This window comes from Grammomys surdaster, unplaced genomic scaffold (genome assembly GCF_004785775.1).
Source record: "Grammomys surdaster isolate TR1022 unplaced genomic scaffold, NIH_TR_1.0 798, whole genome shotgun sequence".
NCBI lineage: Eukaryota > Metazoa > Chordata > Mammalia > Rodentia > Muridae > Grammomys > Grammomys surdaster.
This window is the reverse complement of record NW_021605217.1, coordinates 292-24,004: the sequence shown is the minus strand read 5'-3', so window position 1 is coordinate 24,004 and position 23,713 is coordinate 292. Positions and strand designations below refer to the sequence as shown.

Here is a 23,713-nt window from a genome sequence, read left to right as displayed (position 1 = left end):
AAGCTTGCCTGAGGGTTTCTGTTTCTGTTCTACTTTTCATTAAGACTGGAATCAAGCTTACATGTAAACTATTGGTAATTTAAGTTTCTTTTGTGTCATTTTTGTGTAAAACTGTCTAATTTGAAAAAAATGTAGGTTATGAAAAATAAAGATTTAGGAACTGTTCAAAACAATAAAAAAATAAAATTCAAAGTCATCTATACAAATTCAACACCATCCACATCAAACTTCCAACAATATTCTTAAGAGAAGTTGAATTACTTTCATTATTTGAAAGCATTTTCCAAACTTTAAGATCTTAGGTTAAGTAATACTAAGCAGTATTGATTAATTCCTACTATTGGAGATAATTGCTCTGTAGTCTTGTCAAACAATGTTTTATGTTGATGAGTCTTCACTACATGGCCAGAGCTTAGGAATCTCCTGATCTAGTTTAAGATTTGAGAAAAGATTGGCTAATTATTCTTTGGTAATAAGTCTTTCCTTTGCAAATAATATTTAGCTGTTTTGTTGTTGTCGTTGTTGTAGTTTTTGGCTTTGTTGTTTTACTCTTCAATCGTACAGACCAGAATTCCACTGACATTTAATGATGTAAATTATTGACATTGTCTGCCCCTAGATCATTGGCAGGGTGGCTGTTGTGTCTCATGTGCCTCAGTAGGTGGCAGAGAAGAGTAGCTTACACGTGTAAGCTCAGTGTGGTGGTCTGAGAACATCTGAACAATGAAGAGTATAACACAGGACTGAAGGAGATGAAGGGGTTCTCAACTCCATAGGAAGAACAAGAATATTAATCAAACACAACACACACACACACACACACACACACACTGAGCTCCCAGGGACTAAAGCACCACCAAAATGTACACATGGAAGGATTCATGACTCCAGCCTCATATGTAGCAGAAGATGCACTTGTGGGATTTCAAAAGGAGTGGCCTTTGGTCCCTTGAAGGCTCGATGCCCCAGTGTAGGGGAGTGGCAGGAAGGGTAGGCTGGAGTGGGTGGGAAGGTGGGAAAACCCTCATAGAATCAGGTGAAGGACAGATAGTATATGGGGATTTTGTGGTGGGTGGGAAAACTGGAATGGGGATAATATTTGAAATGTAAATTAAGAAATTATCTAAGAGGGAAAAAAGAATGTAAAGCATCCTGTAAATGAAATCCCGAAATGACCTTGTTCTGTGTAGGGCTTGATTGGAATCAGTGGTGGGAAGCAAGCTGCAGACAAGAAAACCTGCCTGTTACAATGTACCATGGTTAGAAATGAGCCTTAGACAAAAATCTTCTGAATGGTGCAATGTAGGCAGGTGCAGACAAGGAGAAATCGGGAGACAACCATCAGTCCAGAGCCAGGCAGCCCAGACAGAGTTCTAGCCTGAGATGCTCATCAGTCTGGCTGAAGATCCAGCAACAACCGCAAGGGGGCCCCAGCTGAAGAGGAGGACCAGAGAGCTGACACTATTACTGTGGCTATAGAGTGCTCACTAAAATGGGTCTATCATGACTGCCTTCCGAAAGACCAGACAAGCACCTGGAAGTCTCAGTTGCAGATATTTACACTCAACCAGCAACCAGAAGCTGCTGACCCCTGTAGCTGACTTAGTGAAAAGCTGGAAGAAGCTGAGGAGTAGGGTAACCTTGTAGGAGGACCAGCAGTGTCAAATAACCTGGACCCCAGAGATCTCTCAGACACTGGATCACCAATCGGCCAGTATAAACAAGCTGATGCAAGGCCCCCAAAGCATATACAGAATGTGGACTCCCAGGTCTGGATTCAGTCAGAGAAGGTGCTCCTAACCCTCAAAAGACTCCAAAGAATGGGGAGGATTGGGGGAGTAGGGGTTTATTAGGGAGGTTGTGGACATTTTCGGGGAGAGAGATGGGGAGCAGAACAGTATGTTAAACCATCAGAGGGTGAACATGGAGAGGGATAAAAAATGGAGTGCAAAAGGACGGTTAAATAAAATTAAAATAAGAGTCAATAGTTACAGATCAACTTTTTATTCATAAGAAATCAATTTTACAAAACAAATTTTAATATGAAGGTTAATATAAACTTTGTAAATAATTAGCAAAATCTAAATCAATAACAAGAACATGTAATATCTCAATAACATAAGAAAAAACAAAACCATGCAAAAGAAAATTTGAACGAAAACTCTAACAGAAAAAATTGTGAAGTGACATTCCCTCACTGCACATTTAGCAGCACAGCCTACAGCCAGTTTCTCCTCTTGAGCACTTGCTGGTACTGCAGTCACCTCAGTTCTCACACAAGGGTTACAGAGGAAAGAGAAAAAGACCCTGAATCAGCCTGGATGTTTCACTGGCTACATAGTTTGGGCCCATTCACACTGTGGAAATGATCTATGAGGAAGGAGATTCATCCAAAGAAGTCTGTGGCTGTTGAGGAGAGAGCTCAGCAGGGGGCTCCTGAGGTGACAACTCATTCTGCAGGAGGCTCTCCTGCTGGGATGTGGCCAATTCCAGCTCTCTTGCAGCTTCTGAGACCTGGGAGAGGAAGGCAGTTATTAAGACACAGCCTTGGTGGGGACATGCATGTCAGATGTCAGCTGCTGCCTCCCACCACCTCAACTAGACTTCAACATTGATCTTTTAACTGAAACCCTTGCTTCTAAATCTGCAAGCAGGGCAAAATATCAAGCAAAGCTCACAAACACATGGGCTGACAAGCTGCCACTCAAGACTTCTATCAGTGCAAACCAAGACCTGGCCAATGGGAAGAGACCTCATTGGGCTGCAGGAGAAAGGAGAAGTCCACATGCCACCCAGACCACAGACAGCGAGAAACACTCATTTGACATTTGAGTTAGGTTTTACTCCCTGGAAGGTGATGCCTACCTGGGAGTTCACATGCCCCCTGCACAACTCTTGTCACAAGACATAGAACTTTCTCAAAGCTCTGCTTAGCAACCCACCTATCATGAGGACATGCAAGAGTGTGACCTGTCATTCATCTGTTACCCTTTCTAGACTGCAGCTTCAAGCAGAGTAGCAAGGTACACTTGCCAATAATTCAGTGTCTCCCAAGATTTGAAGTTCCCAGAATACTTGTGCATAGACAAAGTAATGAACAACTATATTCCATGAAGTGGGTGGCTGGTTGGGAGTGTGGATTTAAAAGATGGTGGATGAATGCAAAGATGGATCCAATAGGCAAATGATAACAGACAGTGTTAGTCTGAATAAGCTGCTTGTCCCTACCTGATGTTGCTGTTCCTGGAGGTTGTTGGTCTTCTCCTGTTCATCTTCAACAGTCAGGTTCATCTCAGTCAAGTACTGTTGGAGGAGGTACCAATCAGCCTTCACTTCCTTGTAATCCTGCTTCACTTGGACCAATGACTTCTTTACAACAAAGGACTGCAACAGGAGCCAACTGTGCAGGTTTCTGGAAACACACTCTGCATATTAAGATCCTGCAGACTCCTCCTGATATTCCTACCTATAGGTGCCATTACCCCATCAGATCCATGTTCCCATGAAGACCTAGAGCAATACATTTCAGTATATGCATGACAGCTGCACAAACAGCAAACAGCCAATGCAGGTAAGAACTAATCATGTCTGCAGCCCAAAGTCAAATAAGGTTCCTTGTATCTCCAAAAGAAAGAGGTATCTCCATCTATATGCCTCTCCCAAAGAAAGGGGTATCTCCATGATAGGCCAGTGTATTGCAGAGCCCAAGACGTCCAGGACTGCAAAAGAACACTCTCATTTTGTAGTCTTGGAGGCTCCTCAGGATGGCTGGACAACCCTGAGAGGGCTAACTTTCTCTTACAGATTGAAGAAACCTGAGTCCAAAAGGCCCAATATACACTGATGGTTAAGAAGCCGAGGTGAAAGACGAGACCTGCAGATTCTCCATTCCAGAATCAAAGAATGCAGGGATGGCCATTGCACAAGAGGTAGCCTCCATGACCTGTACTTACCTATAGAAGTTATTCTCCTTCTTGTGCTCCTGGATGTTCTCACAGGAGTCAATGTTCTCGGTCTCTAATTTGTTCAGGAATGACATGACCATCTTCTCATTTAACTTCAATTTTTCATACAGTGGATTTGGCCTGTGATAGGGTCTGGCCCCAGGAAGACAGAACTCCATGAACATGGCTTTTAGTAACACGTGAACTCAGGCTGGTTCCTGTCCTACCCCAATCCTGGAAGGCCAATTTCTTCCTTCTACATACTCACATGTTCTCCAGCTTTGGAAACGTGTTCCTGGACAGCAGAAGTTTGGCATCCAGATGGAGGGTACCCTGGCTCCCTGTGTTCACTCAGCTGGCCTGAACTAGAGGTCTAGTAGCTTATCCTCTAAAGAGACTGGGCTACAGGTCCTTGACCACCAGAAACTTGTGATTATCTATTTCCTACATTCAAAACAGGGTCTTTAAATCCTGGATAACTAATAGTGTAGAGACATTCATTACACATAATTCTGGAGATGAGACCAGACCTCAACACAGTTTTCTAGTCTGCCAAAGAGATACAAATGTAGAGACACATGGCACCACACGGACAATGAACAGTGCTGTATACAGTAGGGGCTCCCAGACCTCAGGACTCACATCAACTTTTAACTGTTATACAGGTAAATCCACAGGGAAAAACACACAACCCTAGTTCCCAAAGAGTGGAAGGAAATATATAACGACTATATGTCTGCGGATCCATATGCATGTGTACACACACAAGCACAAAAACAAGGAAAAGGAAAAGGAAACAGAATCAGAGAATGAGAAAAAGAGAGACACAGCATTGGAGAGAGAACAATCAGAATAAGAAGAAATTCATTCAGCATTACTGACTCAGAGTATAAGGCACACAGACAAATAGGAACAGGCATAAGCTTCAGGCCTTCTAGTCAAGCACTGAGATGAACAGTGTGGGACCAGCTGCTGCTAGGACCTTCCAGCCCTCAATTAAGAGCCAGGTAAGTACAAAGCTTCACCACAAACTCACTTTATCTGTCGAGGACATTCCAAATGCATGCTGGGCATTCACTAGCCACTGCCTCCATCCAGAATTCTTTACTCAGACCACAAGTTCAACATTTTAATTGGAGGAAGCAAATGAATCCTTTCTTGATCCCGATGAAGCTTCAGGTTCAGCCTCTCCTCTAAATAGCACTTAGGGACATAAAGTTGGGCACAGGGACTCTGTGGAGGTACTGCTTCCCAGAACTCACAATCTTAAAAGGATAAGATGAGGGTGACATTGCAGATGTCAGACTGACACCAAAGGGTTTGGAGCAATGAGTAACTCTTGTTCATGGATCCCTCTGTGACATAGATCAAGCGGTCTCTCAGCTCCTTTCTCTCCTAGGTACTGAGCTCCAGCTCTTTGGTCAGACTCTTTGCCTCCTTCTTGGCCTCTTTCTTGCTTAAGACATTTGCAGGGCATGATGACTGCCTGCCAGCCACTGTAGGCAGAAGAACATAAGTAAATTGCCCCCAAGAGAATGCAGACAGTCCTGGGAGAACACCCTCACGTCTAAGAGAAGGAGAGCATGTCTAGAAACCGGTGACATCACAAACAGTCTGGTCCAGGCATTAGATGTCTCCTAAGTGAATCTCAGCTCTCCCATCAGTCTATAGAGACCAGGAGATGAAAGCACCCAGGTGTTTCCTCTGTCTCCCTACACATGCTCATGATGACCACAGAGATAGCTTCTCCACCATTATTGTCAGTTTTACAAGGTGCAACTTGGCTTTAGATCCCTCAGTATTGTGGTTTCACAAGTCAGATGGAAAATTAAGTACCCCAAAGAACTAGAGTGATAGGAGATGTTCAGATTTCCCACCTTGTTATTCAAGGCCAAGTAGTTTGGACTAAAATTCATGCAGAGTGTGACCATGGTCAACACAGTGGCAATTCCCCTTACTGAAACACCAAACACCCCAGAGATGGCAATAGGGTTCATTGTCTGAGTGCATCAACACTGAAAGGTATTTGGTTAAAGGACAGAAATACCTGCCACCCACAATGTGTGATAAAGAAATCTAAGGTGGGTACTGTCAGGGAGAGGAGGTCAGAGGAGTTCTGAGAACATAAGACCATGACCAGGAGCACAATTCTTTCCCTGGTACTACTGTCAGATACCCACAGAAGCTTTAAAAAAAGCCATGGAAGTGAAGTGCAGGGATTCCCTTACATATACAGGCATAGGTTTGACCCTCTGTGAGAGTTGATGGCCTCATTTTGTGCCCATGTAACAATCATAAAACCCAATCAAAGTAAAGACTTGGTATTTGAAAATACCTGCTTTCGCCTTCCTTGACATCACCTGCCTTAAAGGATGAAGAAAGTCATGTTCTGAAATCCTTGATGTTTAAGTATTGTGATAATCATGGAAATTCTGTTGCTTCCCAGTGAAGTCAGTTTCTGTGCCCAAATTGCTAGGATGGCCAGCTCAGGCCACCCTAGACAGGAAGCTCAACATCCCCTTCCCAGGACTTAGTCCACATTCCCCAAGACCACCTTCTTTGTCCTTCATTACTCTCAGATGAAAGTCCAGCTACTTTCTGCCTCTCTCTAGTTTCTGTCACCTCCATATCTGCTCTTCCAAAACATCTCCACAATCGGGAAATCATGTCTAGGGACATATGCTGTAGACACTGACTGAGAGAGCTCAGTGCACTTGGTGTCACTACAACACTGGTGATATCACAAGGGATGCCAAGAACTCTCCGGGATACCATGGAATGTCCAAAGTCAGGGCTGCTGATGTCATGGGGAACACCCTTTGCCTCCCTGCTAATTTTCTCCCTGTACAGGTAGGAAGCTGAGGCATCCTTATAAGGGTGTTTCCTGGGTCACAGATATTGGGCACCTCCACTTTCAAAGCCAGAGTTTGCTCTAGACTTGATCAGAAACACCTAAGTCAATTTTTTTCTGAATTTAACTGACTGTTTCCCTTTAGATCTTGCCCAGGAATGTCTCATCCTACCTCAAGCTTTCATAATTCAGCAATATTGGCCATTAAAAACTGCTGAAAATCACATCAGGAAGAATGTGGAGGAGGAAAGATCTCCTGTCTCATCATGTAGAGATGCTTGAAATCACATCCTGGAAGATCCTGAAGGGCAGGTACAAAATTAGTGTGCATTAGGAGGTGCACTCTTGAAGCTGTGTGCTTAGCATTTGAATGGTACCCCAAGGGGCCTTAGGAGGGAGAGGTGCAGTTATCAGGTGCTCACAACAGTCTGGAGATCTGTTGACAGAGGAAGATCAATATTGTAGCCACCATTAGGCTGGGTGAGGGGGTCTCCTCTCAGTGCCAAAGTCACCAAAGCAGGTTTCCTCACAGGGCTCTCTGAGCTATACCATGGGATCCTTTCTTAACAATAAAATAGTCAGTAGTGGTGAGGGGCATGCACAGTGTGTAGGACAATACTATAGACATCACTTGGTTGTCAGAACAAGTGCCTAGCATTTTGTATTCTGATTCCTGATTCAACCCACAAACCACACAAAATCCTATAAACGTCAAACCCTGATGGTTGTTTGAGTGTACACACTATTGATCAGAACCATAGCTCAGACTTTGGGGACTGAGCCATTTACACAAACATCTTTGTCAACTTATAAAGCAAAAACGAAACAAATCAAAAAACCCTCAAGTATCTCATAGAAATCTGCAGGAAGTACTGTCCAGTGGTCAGTTCTGATCAGGAGATTTTAGATAGAACAATGCATATTGACCCTTAATTTGATGGGTCATATGTAAGTCTTTTTGGAAAGTTGTAAGAATAACAGATGTCATACAGAATATAACAGGATGTAATCACTCTGCCCTACCTTGCTCTACTCAAGTTATTTTTGTGTCAGTGATTAGCAAACAACAATTTGAAATAGGTGGCAGAGATGGAAGAAAATGGTTACAGCTATACTGGGGGATATACTCACCTCAACTTAAGAAAACCCATCTCTGTCAGTGACTGGCCCTGTCCTCACAGTCCTTGCAAGCCCCAATTGTAAGCCTAGCTTTTGGAAAGTGGAAGCAGGATTCTCTGAGCTCAAGGATAACCTGGCAAGCCAGGTAGAAGACAACATGGTATACCTGAGACCCTGTTTCAGAAGAGAAGAAAACAAAACAAAATAAAACAAAACAAAAAACCACTGAAATATCCAAGGCCACATCTACCAACCCCTGTCTATTATAAAAATCTTACCATTCTCTCCCTGCCAGTCTTTCATTCTAAGAAGACAGATTAGATGGAGAAATGATCTTTCTGTTCTAAGCCAGAAGAGGGAGGGGCATGCCAGAAATCTGTGATGGAGGAGGATCACAGAAGTCTATGAGGGTGAATTTAGGTGAGACTTCCAACAGCTGCTATTTAGAAGCTGAATTGGCCACCTCCTGTAGCCAGGTAGGACACCCCTCCCCACCAGTGGAGGGATAAGACAGCAACCCATCCACAAAATTTTGAACAAAAATTTGTCCTATCTACAAGAAATGCAGGAACAAAGATGGTGCAGACTGAGGGAACACCCAACCAATAACTGGTCCAACTTCAGACACATCCCAAGGACAAGCACCAAACCCTGACATTGTTAGTGATACTCTGTTTTGCTTGCAGATAGGAGTCTAGCATAACTGTTCTCTGAAAGGCTCCACACAGCATCTGACTGAAACAGATGAAGAGACACCCCAAGCCACATATTGCACAGAACTCAGGGAATCTTATGGAAGGGTTTGGGGAAGGATTGAGAGCTCAAGAAGGGATAAGAACCCCACAGGAAGGCCAACAAATTCAACTAACCTGGATCATTGGGGGCTCTCATATAATGAAGCACAAACCAAAGATCATATACTGGTTGGACCTAGGGCCCCTGAATATATGTAATAGATGTGCAGCTTGGTCTTCATGTAGATTTCAATCACCTGTGCAGGGGCTGTCCCTAAAGCTGTTGCCTGTCTTGGATCCTGTTCTCCTAATTGGGCAGCCTTGTCTGGCCTCAGTGAGAGAGGATACACCTAACCCTGGAGAGACTTGATGTGTCAGGATTGGGGTGGGAGATACACAGGAGGAGCCACCACTCTCTCAGAGAGGAGCAAGGGAGATGGGGGAGGTAGTATGTAAGAGGAGGATTGGGAGGAGCGTGGCAGTGATAAGGATGTAAAGTGAACAAATAAATAATTTAATGGAAAAAGAAAAAAAAGTGCTATTGGATATAGGCACTGAGTATGTTTGTGAGGGGCTCCCATAGAGAACACACCAGACCTAGGAGATGAGAGTTTTACATTCTCAGTTTTCTTTTCAACATTCTTTTTTTGTTAAAGCCAACATTTAAACAAGCTCACTACATTCTAAACAGGTCAATAAATGATTAATATAGATTATTTTAACAAATTCTCACAAGCCAGTGAAATAGGCTATTATACCAATTTGTGAAGAAATTATGGCTTCATTCTCAGAGAAAGTATTATATGAATTTATGGCTACAAAAAATTTATAGTTATAAAGAGAATATTAAAAAATAAATCAAGGCTGGGGAGACAGCTCATTTAATAGTGTTTGCTGACCAGCATGAGGCCCTGAGTTTGAGCCCTAGAAGCCACATAAAAAGAGAAGAATAACAGCATGTGCTCATAATATCCCAGCACTGGGGTGTGTGTGGAGGGGAGGGAGATGAAGACAGGCAGATCCCTGGAGGCTATCTTGATGTCCATCCTAACCTAAATGGTAAGTTCCTAGTCTTGGTCAAGAATCCTGTCAAATACAACAAAACCAAAACCAACTAACTGTGGGTGGCGTGTTCTCGCCTGCGAGATAACACAGACACCAACATTCTTCAGCAGATCTTTATTACGATGTTATAGAGGAAAGACCCGCTGGGAAAAAGCCGGCTGGTGGGAACCGGCTGGCGGAAAAGGCCCCAAGCCCCTGGAAGGCCCTGGTTAAATACCCCCTGGAGTGATGTGTACATACCCGGTTGGTCAAATGCCCATAAAACCCTATATGCCCCGGGATGGGCTGTGACTTCGCGCGCTTTCCCCTCACACAAAGACAGTAAATTACAGAACTTGTGAGAGCATCGGATTGCCAGAGATATCTCTGCTTTACACGGCTCTCTACATCTCCCCCTTTTTGTTTTAAATGAGAATCACAGGTACTGGCCATTTCCTGTGTCTTAGGCTAGTTGATGTTCTCCCATAGCCAGCACCAAAGAATGGTGAGCTCCCTGTCTTAGGCTACGAGGGTTGCACCCACACCTGGCATTCTTGCCAGCAAGAATGTGCACCTAGGTTGTGGCCACTCGTAATGCCCGTCATGGGGTAAACTCACACCACATGGTGTACCTCTGGCATATGGCTTCAACCTATTCCCGTCGTTGGGACCAATGGCAGCTGGCCTGGAGACAAAAGATAGAGCTGTCCTTGGTCTGTCTGGCACGGTACCAATCATAACTCAAACTCAAGCCCGATCAAGCAAATTCCATTATGGGGGAATAAGCGATCAAGGACTAATAGTTTGATACAGTCTCTCCCACCTTACCAGGTGCAATGGAAACGAGTCCTCTGGGTGCAAAGGCTAGGGGAAACCGAGAGAGATGCAAACACCCATCCCTGTGCAATGGAGTCACCTCCTAGGGGTGCAAGGGCTGTTTGCCTCAATATTCAGGTACCAGAGCTACACAGACAAGGACCAGTCAGATTAAACTCCTCACTGACCCAATGCAATGGGCTGAACCCTTGGGGTGCAGTAGCTGAGGATCTATTTGTTGGCTATTTCTTTAGCATAGATAACCAGATTTCGGGAGATGAACCTTGTTCTAAGGCTGCAAGTGCTTGGGTAATCACGACTTTGTCACGTTTCTGTTGAGCTCTGAGCTTGCAAACCAACCAGAGTATGAACACTAATCCACAACACAGGGTTGTACCAAACAGGCCTACACCCATCCACTCTTCAAAGAAAGAGAAAGCTGAAGAGATCCAGGTGGAGAGTCCTTTAGTCAGCGAAATGTCCACACGTGTTGAGTTGATGGCTGCCACCGCTGCTCGCAACTTCTCGAGAAGTTCATCAAATCCTTCTGACCATTCTCCTGCTAGGTAACGAGACAATTGTCTAGACAAATTAGCTGCTCGAGTAAAATTTTCATATTGAACACTTGTAATACAGATTGCTCCCAGAGTTCTTTCACATCCCAATTGTGCCAATTGAAAAAGGATATCTATTCTTTCATCTACCAAGTCTAGGCGCTGATTAACAATCATCAATCTGCCTTTCAATTCAGCATTAGCAGAAGTATGGAAGTTGGCTGCCTCTGTCACTGTAGCGGACAGCTGATTTAAGGCTGCTGCTGTTTGGACTTTGGTTGAGATAGCAATTTCAGCAGCTGTAGCTGCAATGGCAGTGACTGATATCGCTGTTATTATGGCTGCAGTTATGCCAAAGTCTCTTTTTTGTCTGAATAATGATAGAGTAGAGGGTGTTTCAACAGGGACAGGAACCCATCGTGGCACTCTGGCAACCATGGCACGTTTAGCTTGTCCAACAGCCCAACACTGAGACATCATGCATGAATCATTAGTGCATTTTTCAAATGAGGAGTTTGAGAGAATAAACAAGAAAGGTGGAAAAACACACACTGGTGTAGGTGAAAATACTGTTTGATTTACAATGATCCTGTTAACTCCAGTAATTAACTGAATAGGATTTGTCAACTGAGGGACCGGATCTGAACTCTGTTTCACCATAGTTCCATTAATAACTCCTGGAAAGGATGTTCTTCCTGTCGCTCCACCCTGGAGAAAGGCTAGAGAGTTGAGGTCGGTACAACTGCCATTAACTCCACAGAGTAGCCATTTGTGAAAAGGATTCATACTAACGCTCTGTAGAAAAGGACCCTTTCTCATTACTGCGCCAGCTCCAGGATCTCCCAACATATTGGGTGAAAAGGAAAAGGTTTCATTGGTATCTGCCCATCGTGTTACTCTGGATTGACAATCAGACCAAGGTAGAACAGCTCCCTCATCTTCTAGACTACAAAAAGGAGAGACCTTAGGTTGACGAGGACGCTCTCCATCAATAAGTTTGGGTGATAGAAATGTTCCATCTATCCAAATGGCTGGTTGTAAAAAGGACTGTGAGAACTCTTTGACATAACTATTGTCCTTTTCATTATCATTCCTTTTTGTTGTTAGTTTAACCCAGTCTCTCTTTTCATAAAACCACCCCAAGCTTCTCTTCGAGAGAGTTATACAGTTTCCTGTCTCAGTAATCTGGAAACAGAGAGAACCCCGTTCAGGCAAGGAACGATTTTCTCCCAGGGGCCCTGCGTTTTATCATAGGGAAGATAATGTAGCCCCATGGTTTTATTAGTTGTAAGAAATCTCGGAAATACCATGGCATCATGTCTAACAGGTATAGGTTTAGGAAAAGCAGATAATATAGCCCATCGTTGTTCTCCCCATATACTAGGAACCCAATTCTGGAGGGTCCAGATTAGGACTGGAAGCATCTGTAGATGAATTCTTCTGAGTGTCATCTTCAGTTGTCACGAGCCTTCGCGTCAGTCGCTCTGGTAGCCAGAATGGATTGTCTTCTTCCTGTGGAAAAACACAGACCGCTCCCCTGGATCCTATTAAAATAGGATCCGGGCCTTTCATTTTCCGGTCAAGACGTCCTTCCACTTGACCATCTCCTTTGGCCTATCAGGCTCTAAGCAGTGACGGTCAGCAGCCGAATGACCCTGACTGTCCAAAATTAAAAAATTGAAAGCAAAGAGTGCTATAGAAACAGTGAGTAGTGGCACTGAGGGTAGAGCCTCCTCGACTCCCCCTTTTTGTTTTAAAAAATAAGATTTAAGAGTACGATGATCCCGTTCTATAATGTCTTGTCCTTGAGGATTGTATGGTAGACCTGTCAGCTGAGTCACCTCTATTTGGAGACAACATTGTCCAAACTTTTGAGACGTATAAGTTGAGAATTTTAGGCTTTTCCCAGGCACTCCAGGCCTCAAGGCAATGTTGGATAACATGTGCTGCCTTTTCTCCCGATAACGGGGAGGCAAAAATGATTCTAGAACTGGTGTCAATAGAAACATGTAAATATTGAAGTTTCCTAAAAGATGGGACATGAGTAACATCTATTTGTCATGATTAATCATGTGTAAGTCTTTAAGGCTTAACACCATTATGAAAATTGAGGACACTGAGAAGAAGTTTTGTTATTTTACTTGTACACTTTCTAGAAATATTAAATTATAGTCTCAAGCTATTATTATTTTGATGATATAAAGAATAAGATTGTATAGCCAATTGTTTCTATATGGTCTATAATTTGACTGGTATATAAATCTGTTCTGGCATTGTCCTGGGCTCTAGGCAATCTAATGAACCCTTAAATGTCTTATAAAGAAACAGTACATGTTTCTTAAATTAAGCTGTATTTTTACAATTAACTGTAAAATTTGAGAATTAGTAATATCTAAAAGGGCAACAATTTTAAGCAGTTACAAACCATGAGCCATAGCCATATCTTGCTATGAGTGTACCAATTGAAAGCTTGAATTTTCAGCATTTCAAACAGTGCCTACAGAACATAATTTAATTATTTGTGTTGAAGCAGGGGAAAATTCAAGAAAATGAACATGTGATATAATTACATATACTGTCTAATAAATTGATGAGGCATCTGTAAATATAGTAAATATATTTTTTTTCTATGGGCTGCATGTAAATTTACAGGAAAACAAAAGCATGTATAGAGAACTACTGTTAACAACTTGTCTTATAGATAATGATTATCAATTTTGTCTAAAAACTTTGCCAAGTAATAGGTCAAATATCATTATTTTCCAATAACCAACTTAATTTTTATTTGGAATAATGAATTAGTATTTCATTTAAAATATTTTTAGGATTCTATCTTACAATCTTGTATTAATACTGTAATAGTTTCAAAATAAGATGTTCAAACTTTACTTGTAGGTAGATGAATCTACATTAATGGTTTCTTTGGCCAAGGTCTGTTGTGAGCACATGAGTAACAATAATGTAAACAGCCAACAATGTATCATGGTCTAGATAATTTATCTTTTAATGACCAACAGCTTATTCTATACTTTTACAAAGCTATTTATCCCTATCAGTTAACTGTCGAGGGGAATTAGGATTTGTATCTCTCTTGAAAAACATCAAACAGAGGTTCAAGTCCTCTTATGGTAAGTTTAAGATGAGGTTTTAGCCAATTAATATCTGTTAACTTGATTTTTAAGAATCATTAAAAGTAAACCAATTTTTGTATGTACGCCTGTAAGCCAGAAGAGGGCGCTAAATCTCACTACGAATGATTGTGAGCCACCATGGGTTGCTGGGAATTGAACTCTAAATATTTGTAGTTGTGAGCCTAGCCTTTAACGGCTGAGTCATCTCTCCAGCTCCCATTATCCATTCTTATTGGAATTTTCTGTGTCACAATCTGCTTAAGATGTAACTGAATTTTCAAATATTATAAAGATACTGTCTTTGAATCTTTCTGGAGCAGCAAGTACTCTAAAATTTCAAAACTCATTGTATTAGAGCAAGGGCGTACAGAAAAACTCTTTTTAGAGATATCAGTTAACAAAATGAATAAAATACACTGAGAGATTTAAATGTTTAATTTCTGTCTTAAAGCAATAACAAATTCTTATATAAGACTATTAATCATTCTTTGAAGCAACCTGTTTAAAGATATTGTTTCATGGGCTCTCAAGAATCACTAATAAATTCATTGGATTTAAACTCATCACCTTTACCAGGATGTAAAGGAACAATAAAAACAATCTTTTAAATCTATAATAATTCTATGTATTTACTAGAATGGTAACTGACGTAGGCAAGACAGGCTGTAATGTCTCATTAATTTCATAAATCTTAAATTTGAACTTTGTTTTTGGTTTAACTGAATAAGCAACTCCTTTTAGTTGAATGAGGAATCAGACAAACACCAAGTTAAAGGCACTCTTGTCTTCTAATAATTGTTACATCAGTCCCAGTATCTATTAATTTTTATTGGGGAGAGTAGTTTTTATTGTATTTTGCCAAACATTCGGAGCTATTGCCATAGCAGCAAATCTCTCAAACTTCATGGCTGTAAAATTAGCATCAAACCCATGCTTTTGAACTAACTCAGCAAGTTCTTTAATAGAAATATATTCTACCGATGTATAAACGCAACTTCTTTTCGCAGCTTTAAACACTGGAAAGGCTTGAAACATCTTTCTTTTTATCTTTCTCTGAAAGGAAGGTAGTTGCACCGCGTTTGTCTGCATAAGGCAGCGGTGCGCTCAAAATTGCAGCAGGGAGTGCTGCCTGAGAATTCCAGCGGGGCGGGGGAGCTGTAAGTGCGCGCTTTCTAATCCCCGCCTCTCTTTGTTCTCTACTCTGCGGCTGCAGCCGCCCACGTGAATGGAATCCTTCTGCCTCAAAGAGGACTACTTCTTTATCTCCTTCTGCCTCATAACGGACTATTTTTCCATCTTTCTCTGGTTCCCGCTTGGAAGAACCAGACCTCCCCGATTCATATTCATATAATTCTAGATTTTGCAATTCCTCTACTGGATATAGAGGCTTTTTCTTCGTAAAAGACTCTCCCAGAGACTCTTTTCGGTCTCTAATTCCCTCCCGCAGATCTAACGTCTGGGGAATCCGTAGACATGTCTATCCAAGCTTCTATGAGCTTGTGAGCGCTCCCACCCAGAATCAGTTACTGGAAGGTAACCCTGAATCTCTTTCAGTATCTCCTGACTCACCACAATAGCTGAACTATACTTTTGATCCTGTAATTTCCCACAATGAGTGTGTGCCTGGCCTCAACTTTCCATTCTGCTGTCCCTTAGTCAGATCTCCTTTTAGCCTGTCCCAGGAGGCGAGTGTCAGCGTTCTCCTGCAGGCAAATGGATCTCTCTCACTAACAAAGTTTTTTCTGCAGAGCAGGTTACAATTGACTGCAAGGCCACATGCTGTTTGTTATCTTATCTCCGGGGGAATCTGACTCTCAGAGAGAAGGGCTCTGGGCTCACTCCCGGCTAATTAATTATGCTAGGCCTCTGCCTGCTCATAAAACCTGCTGGATCAAAGCAGCTAAAGCCAAACTTTTTCTTGCCTTTTAAAAACCCCAGAAAAGAGCTGGAAGAAGGGAAAGGGCCAAAGTTTCACTTGCCTACTGAAACTTGGCAGCCCTGAATGGCTGCTGGAAGGGGGGGCAGGGCTGGCTCAAGCGGCGGCAAGATTTAAACAGGCAAACTGGTGAAAGCAATACAACAGCAGGAGGAAATGGGTGAAAGCTGACACTAAGATAACAAAATTTTCACTGCTGCTTGTGATTTAGGGGAAATATGAAAAGATTCAGGATTAACCATACCTTGCTGATTCTGCCTTCCACTGCAGTGATTCCTTTTTATGTTTAACTCCGGCTGGGAGGTCCTTTTCCGCAAGGTACCTTCAAATTTCTTCCCGGGATTTCTGCACCAATATGTGGGTGGCGTGTTCTCGACCGCGAGATAACACAGACACCAACGTTCTTCAGCAGATCTTTATTACGATGTTATAGAGGAAAGACCCGCTGGGAAAAAGCCGGCTGGTGGGAACCGGCTGGCGGAAAAGGCCCCGAGCCCCGAGAAGTCCCTGGTTAAATACCCCCTGGAGTGATGTGTACATATCTGGTTGGTTAATTGCCCATAAAACCCTATATGCCCCGGGATGGGCTTGTGACTTCGCGCGCTTTCCCCTCACACAAAGACAGTAAATTACAGAACTTGTGAGAGCATCGGATTGCCAGAGATGTCTCTGCTTTACACGGCTCTCTACAACTAACTAAACAATAACAACAACAAAAACCCAAAACAAAACAAACCAGGTACATGCTCCTGAGGAACAATGCCCAAGGCTGACTTCTGGCCACACATCCATCCCCTCACTTCCATACTGACTATATAGTAATTTTTCAACAGTGCAAAGTTTAAGCTAAAACACAATATTAAGAAACAGGCAAAATTCCTTCCTCTGAGGACTCAGGGAACCCTGCTGAAGAGGAGGTAGAAAGAGTATAAAACCCAGAGTGGATGGAGGCCATCAAAGAAACAAGGCCCTCTAAATCAACAGGATCACGTACAGGGCCTGCACATGTCTAATCACACGGGATCCTGCAGCTGAAAAAAGTGGGCACATGTTCCCATTCCTAACTCAGAAGCACTCAACAACTGATAACCACTTGAAATGTGTGTGTGTTTGTGTGTGTGTGTGTTTGTGTGTCCACATGAATGCAGGTGTCCACTGAGACCATAAGAGAGCACCAGATTCCCAAAGCTGTAATTACAGACAGTTGTGAACATTTCCATATGGATGCTGGGAAACAAACTCATGTCCCCTGCAAGAAAGACCAGCAAACGATCTCAAGCACTGCTGAGGCATAAGTAGACTCTGTAATACATTCTGTTGAGAAGCATTGGTGCTAGTTACTATTTCCTGGTCTTAGTCACTATTCTATTGCTGCGAAGAGACACCACCACAAGTAACTCTTATAAGAGAAAGCAATTAATTGGGGGCTTGTTTATAATTTCAGGGGTTTAGTCTGTTTTCATCCTGATGGGCAGCATGGTGGCACACATGGTGCTGGAGAGTAGTCAAGAACTACATCCTGATCTTAAGGCAGGGGGCAGAGGGACTGGGACTGGCATGAGCTTTTGAAACCTCCAGACCCACCCTGAGTGACACACTTCCTCCAAGAAGCCACACCCTCTAATCTAATCCTTCTCAAGTAGTGTCAAATAGTAGAAACAAGATGGGATTTCCTAGACAAGTGTAGAGAATAACAGCATGTGTGTGATGATTTCCTGGGTCCATGCTATGCCTCCTGGGAGACCAGGTATAATCCCCAACCTAGTGTGGGTCAGTGCTCTCAAGTTTTAAATTTACCTAAAAACAGACCATAATAGTGTATGGTATAGATAAACAATCATCACAGGTTTCTAAAACTAAATTTAAAACATTGATTTGGTTCTATTTCATTGCTATAGTGAATAAAGCAGTAATAGACATTGGGGTGTATGTGTCTTCTGGTAGAGCATGAAGTCTTCTGGGTATGTGCCAGGAGTGAAATGACTGGAGCCTATTAGATCTATTTTTAATTTCTAAAGAAATCTCCAAGAAGATGTCTATATTAGCTTTCTTAGTTTTCATTCCCATCAGCAGTGAGTAAAGGCTCCTCTTGAAACATTTAGAAAAGAAACAGGAAAGGGTTATGTGAGTTGATGGGAAAGAATTGGAGGCAGATAAAGTAGTAAGAGAGGACTTAAAGTTAACTGTTTCCTAGTTTTAACTGTCACTTTTTTTCTTTTTATGGTAGATAAGCACAAAAAATACAACTGAAAATGGAAATATAAAGCCGTGAGTGAGGCTCCACAGCTTCAGAACGGCCACTGAACACCAGAGAAGTTCACTGGGATGCAGTGTTCAGAATGAATAAGTGTGTGTTTCCAGTGGCTATGTCACTCTAGCTTTGTGATGTCTTTATTTGTGAGTTCATCACAATAAAACAACTTTTATAATACAACCCCGAAGAACACTGTTAAGCACCATGGTACAGAATTGATACTTAACATCTATGTTCACCACATTTTTAATTAAATTTTACAAGAAAATTGTTTGTATGTATTTTCTACTTGTAACATTTTATCTAAGAAAATAACTAGAGAACTATGTGCCTCCCTGTTGACAAGTGTTTTCACCAGGGCACTGAGATTATGAATATTTTCATGTGCTTATCTTTCTGTATTTCCCAATTTTTGTAGTCATGTGGTTATTTTGAAATCTGGAAAAAAAATGTTATGTTTGCAAATAAAAGCTATCAAAGCTACCACTGAACTCTTCCAGGCTCCCCAAGGTACAGTCGTGTGCCTTGTGACTTTCAAGCTTATGATGATACAAAAGTGATACACATTCAGCAGAAACCAGGACCTGATGTCTGAATCTTGATCTTCTCTCAGGCTAATAATGTGTGCGAGGGGATACTCGGCAGCATCTGCATCCCCAAAGGTCCAGAGTTCAAACACAGGTAACCACATGGTGGCTCACAACCATCTGTAACGGGATCTGATGCCCTCTACTGGCGTGCATGTGTACATGCAGATAATGTACTTCCACATAAAGTAAAAGAAATGGTATTTGTTAAAAAGCAACAAGAAGAAGGCGGCCCCCGGGCGCCCCGCCGGCTGGTCGTTGCGGGGCGTCTCCCGCCTGGCGTGGGGGGCCTCGGGCAGCCGTGGCGGCCGCCGGAGACCGCAAGGGGCAGCGCAGAGGCGGAATGGGCAGGCCGCGAGCCTCGCAGGAAGCGCCAAGCATGCCCCGCGACAACATGGCCTCCCTGATCCAGCGCATCGCTCGCCAGGCGTGTCTCACCTTCCGCGGCGGCTGGACGGGCTCGGAAGGGCCGGCCCCGGGTTTCCCGGAGAACCTGAGCCAGCTAAGAGCCTGCTGACCCAGGTGCGCGCCGAGGACCTCAACATCGCGCCGCGCAAGGCGCTGCCGCAGCCGCTGCCGTAGCCGCTGCCGCAGCCGCTGCCGCGCAACCTCCCGCCGGTCACCTACATGCACATCTAAGAGACGGAGGGCTTCAGCCTGGGCGTGTTCCTGCTCAAGAGCAGCACGTGCATCCCGCTGCACGACCACCCGGGCATGCACAGTATGCTCAAGGTGCTGTACGGCAAGGTCCGCATCAGCTGCATGGACAAGCTGGACACGGGGGCCAGCGTGCATCATCGGTGACCGCCGCCTGAGCAGCAGTTCGAGCCCCCGCTGCAGCCCATTGAGCGGGAGGCCGTGCGACTGGGCGTGCTGCGTTCCCGGGCCGAGTACACCGAAGCCAGTGGGCCCTGCGTGCTCACTCCATACCGGGACAACCTGCACCAGATCGATGCGGTGGACGGGCCAGCTGCCCTCCTAGATATCCTGGCTCCACCCTACGACCCGGAGGACGGCCGGGACTGCCACTATTACCGTGTAGTGGAGCCCATCAGACCCAAGGAGGCTTCCGGCTCTGCCTGCGACATTCCCCGAGAAGTGTGGCTCCTGGAGACACCACAGGCCGACGACTTCTGGTGCGAGAGAGAACCCTATCCAGGCCCCAAGGTCCTACCTTGAAGCTTCTGCCGCCCGGGAACTGTGGGCCAAAGATGTACCCTGCCCTACTCAAGAAAAGACCTGGCTGCCCTCTACCTACCATAAAGGGCTCTTCTCTCTTCTGCCCCCTCGCCCGGACTATGGATTTACTGGAGTGACCAGCGCCACATCTTGGGCAACCTTGGGGAGCACGGCCCACGGGAGTACAGACACCACCGGGCACGGTTATGGGGGCGGGTGGGCAGGAGGCTAGGTTGATTCCTGGTATTGCCACCAAGGCTTTGATTTAAGGGAACCGGGCAGGGACCCTAAAGCGCTTCCACCCTAAAGCCATAACAAAAACATTTTTGTTGCTTATTTTCTACAAGATACACTAAGTGGTTTTGAATCCCTCTTCCCTTCGACTAAGATTTGTTTTCTCTCCTGACCACAGGACCTAATAGTTCCCTAATAGTTTAATTTATTACTGATTGTGCATGACCTTGAATTGTTTTCTGTTTTTTTTTTTTTTTTTTTTTTTTTTTACTAGTTTGATTTAAAAAAAAACATACATACTACTGGGCTTCTAAAGAGAGGAGTTCTGAAAAGACATTTTTCTAGTGCTGGGGTTCACCCTCAGAACTATGCGTGTTGAGGACAATTTTGTTCCTCCCCTGGCTTGGTAGCCACTTCTGGTGTACTCAGGTAACCTTTAGTAAGAAGCTCACATATGTCAATTCTCTGTCAGGCCCTTAGAACTCATCTTCCCCTTGAGTCCCAAGAGCTGTCATTTAAACAGACTTGTTGGTTGCTGTTGGGGATTTGCCTTTAAAGCAAAGACTGTATTATCCTCAGCTGACTTTTTTCATGATGTGCTTCAAAGATGATACAGTAATTATGTGTTTTCTAACCAGACGATTCAGAGCAGCTGAATCTGCTGTGCTTCCAAATAACTGAATGTAAAGGCCCTGGCCACCTGTTGATTTCCATACTTCCAGCTTCTTCCTATGAAAGAAGAGAAAGATACTCTGGCTGTCTGTTTGCATTCTCCGAGGAACCTGCAGAGGAGCTGTGGTTCCAGCTTTGTTGCTGGGGAGAGTGTCCCAGCATTCCCTTCAACAAGAGCCAGTGCTGTACTAACTGCCTTTTCTTGCAGGAAGAGGTAGAAGGCTTGTGGTACCCTGGGAGAGGCTCTGGATGTAGGCTGCTTGTTAAGCAGGCAAGAAGCTCTGTGCTCAATCCTCGGTACCACATAAACCAAGTGTAGTACACACCTATAGCTCCAGCATTTAGGAAGTACAGGCAGGAAGGTCAGAAGTCAAGGTCAGACTTCGATACATAGTGAATTTGAGCAGAACCTTGGATGCATGAGACACCGTCATATAAATGTGTGTGTGTACATTGATATGTATAGATATGTATGTATACACACACATGTATATGTAATGGATACATGGAAGAGATGATTGAGAATTTAGCCATTTAGGGCACCAAGACTGGAGAATAAACCCTATGCCAACTCTTGCAGCAAACCCTAGAGCTGCTGCAGCATTATGGCTGGCTGAGGCTCAGCCCCTTTACTGTGTTTACAGATGTGTTGACACTATCGATTCTGGCCATGGACCACCAGTTTTCCCTGTTTACTATGTATAGGGTTCCTTTTTATCACAGGCCTTTTCATAAAGACAAACTGTAGAAATCAAATGTGCCCAGCTGTCTTCTAAGTCCTCTTGATGGCTCATGTGGCAATAGAATATAATAATATTGGCAATAAATGGAGACTTACTATCACGGGTGGCAAGTGTTTGTTGACCTGTTAGGGAAACTGCTTTTGACTCCACGTATCCAGGTTACACATCCAGACTGGTCCCAGTGCAGTCGTTAAAGTGGTACGAGATAGCAAATTATTGATGGCTTGGCCTGTGGCTTTTTGTTTTTCTTTAGTAAAAATGAAAACAAGCCAGTGGAACCCTGCTTTAAACATGACACAGGATCAACACCCAAGCATTTCTACCAAGGCTGCTAGCGTTCAAAGTTCTTTCCGATCATGTTCTCTAAAATATATTTGAATCCTGGTGAAGCAGCTCTTTGAGCCACTCGTTTGAAAATCTAGATAAGAAGTGATGGTTTTAAATTTGACTCTTTTCATAGAATAGTAATGAGTGTGGTTTTCAGCCACATACAGACTTTGGATTGCTGCAAAGGTTGATTCATTTACAAAGATTGTCAAGGGTCATGTGTACTTTACAGCATACTCTAGGGGTACTTTAATGGGTCCTGTAGAAATATAGCCTGGAACCAGGCTAGTAATAAAAATTATTATGAAGGCCTTCGTTGCAAAAAAGGAGGGAGACATGCTAAAGGTTTGTTACAAGCAGTTTGGAAGGAAAAAAAAACTAAGGTGCTTTTTAAAAGATTAACGAAATTGTTCTGAGCTAAAACAGCAATACTGTGTTCCTCACTAGTTCAATAAGAACAGTGAATTTCACTAACACACTAATTAAATTTACGGTGAAAACAATAATATGTTTTAATGAGCCACTTGAGAAAGAATATGCTCATTACTAAGATAAAATGTGCAGAAAAATCCTTGCACGTCTATGCATAAACTGTTAGCTATAAGTTCTGCTGTTGTGTTTCCCTGTGGGTCTACAATATAGACTGTGGTCTAGAAATTGGGATAAAAGTTAACTTCTCCTTTTCTTGGGAAAGACCTATGAGCACAATGGTGTTAGTCACTTAACTTTTCTGACCAATAATAAATGCAATAACTAGCAAAAAAAAAAAAGCAACAAGAAGCTATTAAACTAAAAAAAAAAATAAGCTGTATATAAGGATAATGATTTGTTTTACTCCAGCTTGAGGCTGACAGAACCTATAGATAAAAAAACCCACTGAAATCCTCTTCATATCTATGAAATGGTCTTCAGTTTGAATCACTCACCAGACTTGTGGTTATATGAATTTAGAAGGGTGTATGGCCAAACTGCTGTCTACAGTTCCCCCTACTGCTCATCAAGTTCTATACACAAGTAATCACAGAATGACTAGGACATAATTTTAGTGTTTTATTAGTCCATATTTTATCAGTGATCCATAATTTCTATAATTAACTTTGTTACCAGGGGCTCACACACTAAACTGGACTTAAAATTCAGTGAAGTTTACCACATGACACTCGATTGATAAGCTGAAAACACATACCCTGTGCTCATGTGAAGTGTAGGCATAAGGCTTCCATCAAAACAGCAGGCATTTGGAAGATGCTGAGCAGGTCTGCAAGATACAGTCACATACAGTGTTCCAAACAGGCTGCGGTAGTCATAAGCCATGATTCATTTAGAGGCATTTGAATTAATATTCAGATGGTAACGTGACCCAGAGGGGAAGCAAAAAGAAGGTAATGTCTCCAAGCAGGGGCTCATACTCTACCTATAGGAAAAGAACTGAGAATGGGATCCCACTTCATTTACTAATGAAGAAACACCAGTTCACCACAGGCCAACTTCCTCATGAGAGCAGAAAGGGCAAAGTCTGTGTGTATAGTTCCTGGGTTAGGGAGGGCAATGCAGGCCTGCACTGCTCACTTGGTAAACTCCAGCTATT

At 43.2% G+C, this 23,713-nt stretch overlaps 1 non-coding gene and 2 pseudogenes across 1 annotated transcript; 2 read left to right on the top strand and 1 right to left on the bottom strand.

Moving 5' to 3' along the window:
* The first annotated feature begins 608 nt into the window (after positions 1-608).
* On the top strand, positions 609-740 carry LOC114633935. The gene has a single exon (XR_003713264.1). It is a non-coding gene; the product is annotated as a small nucleolar RNA SNORA17 (small nucleolar RNA).
* Positions 741-2,370: 1,630 nt separating this feature from the next.
* On the bottom strand, positions 2,371-10,317 carry LOC114633934 (annotated as a pseudogene).
* Positions 10,318-19,349: 9,032 nt separating this feature from the next.
* LOC114633933 lies at positions 19,350-20,149 on the top strand (annotated as a pseudogene).
* The last annotated feature ends 3,564 nt before the right edge of the window (positions 20,150-23,713 follow it).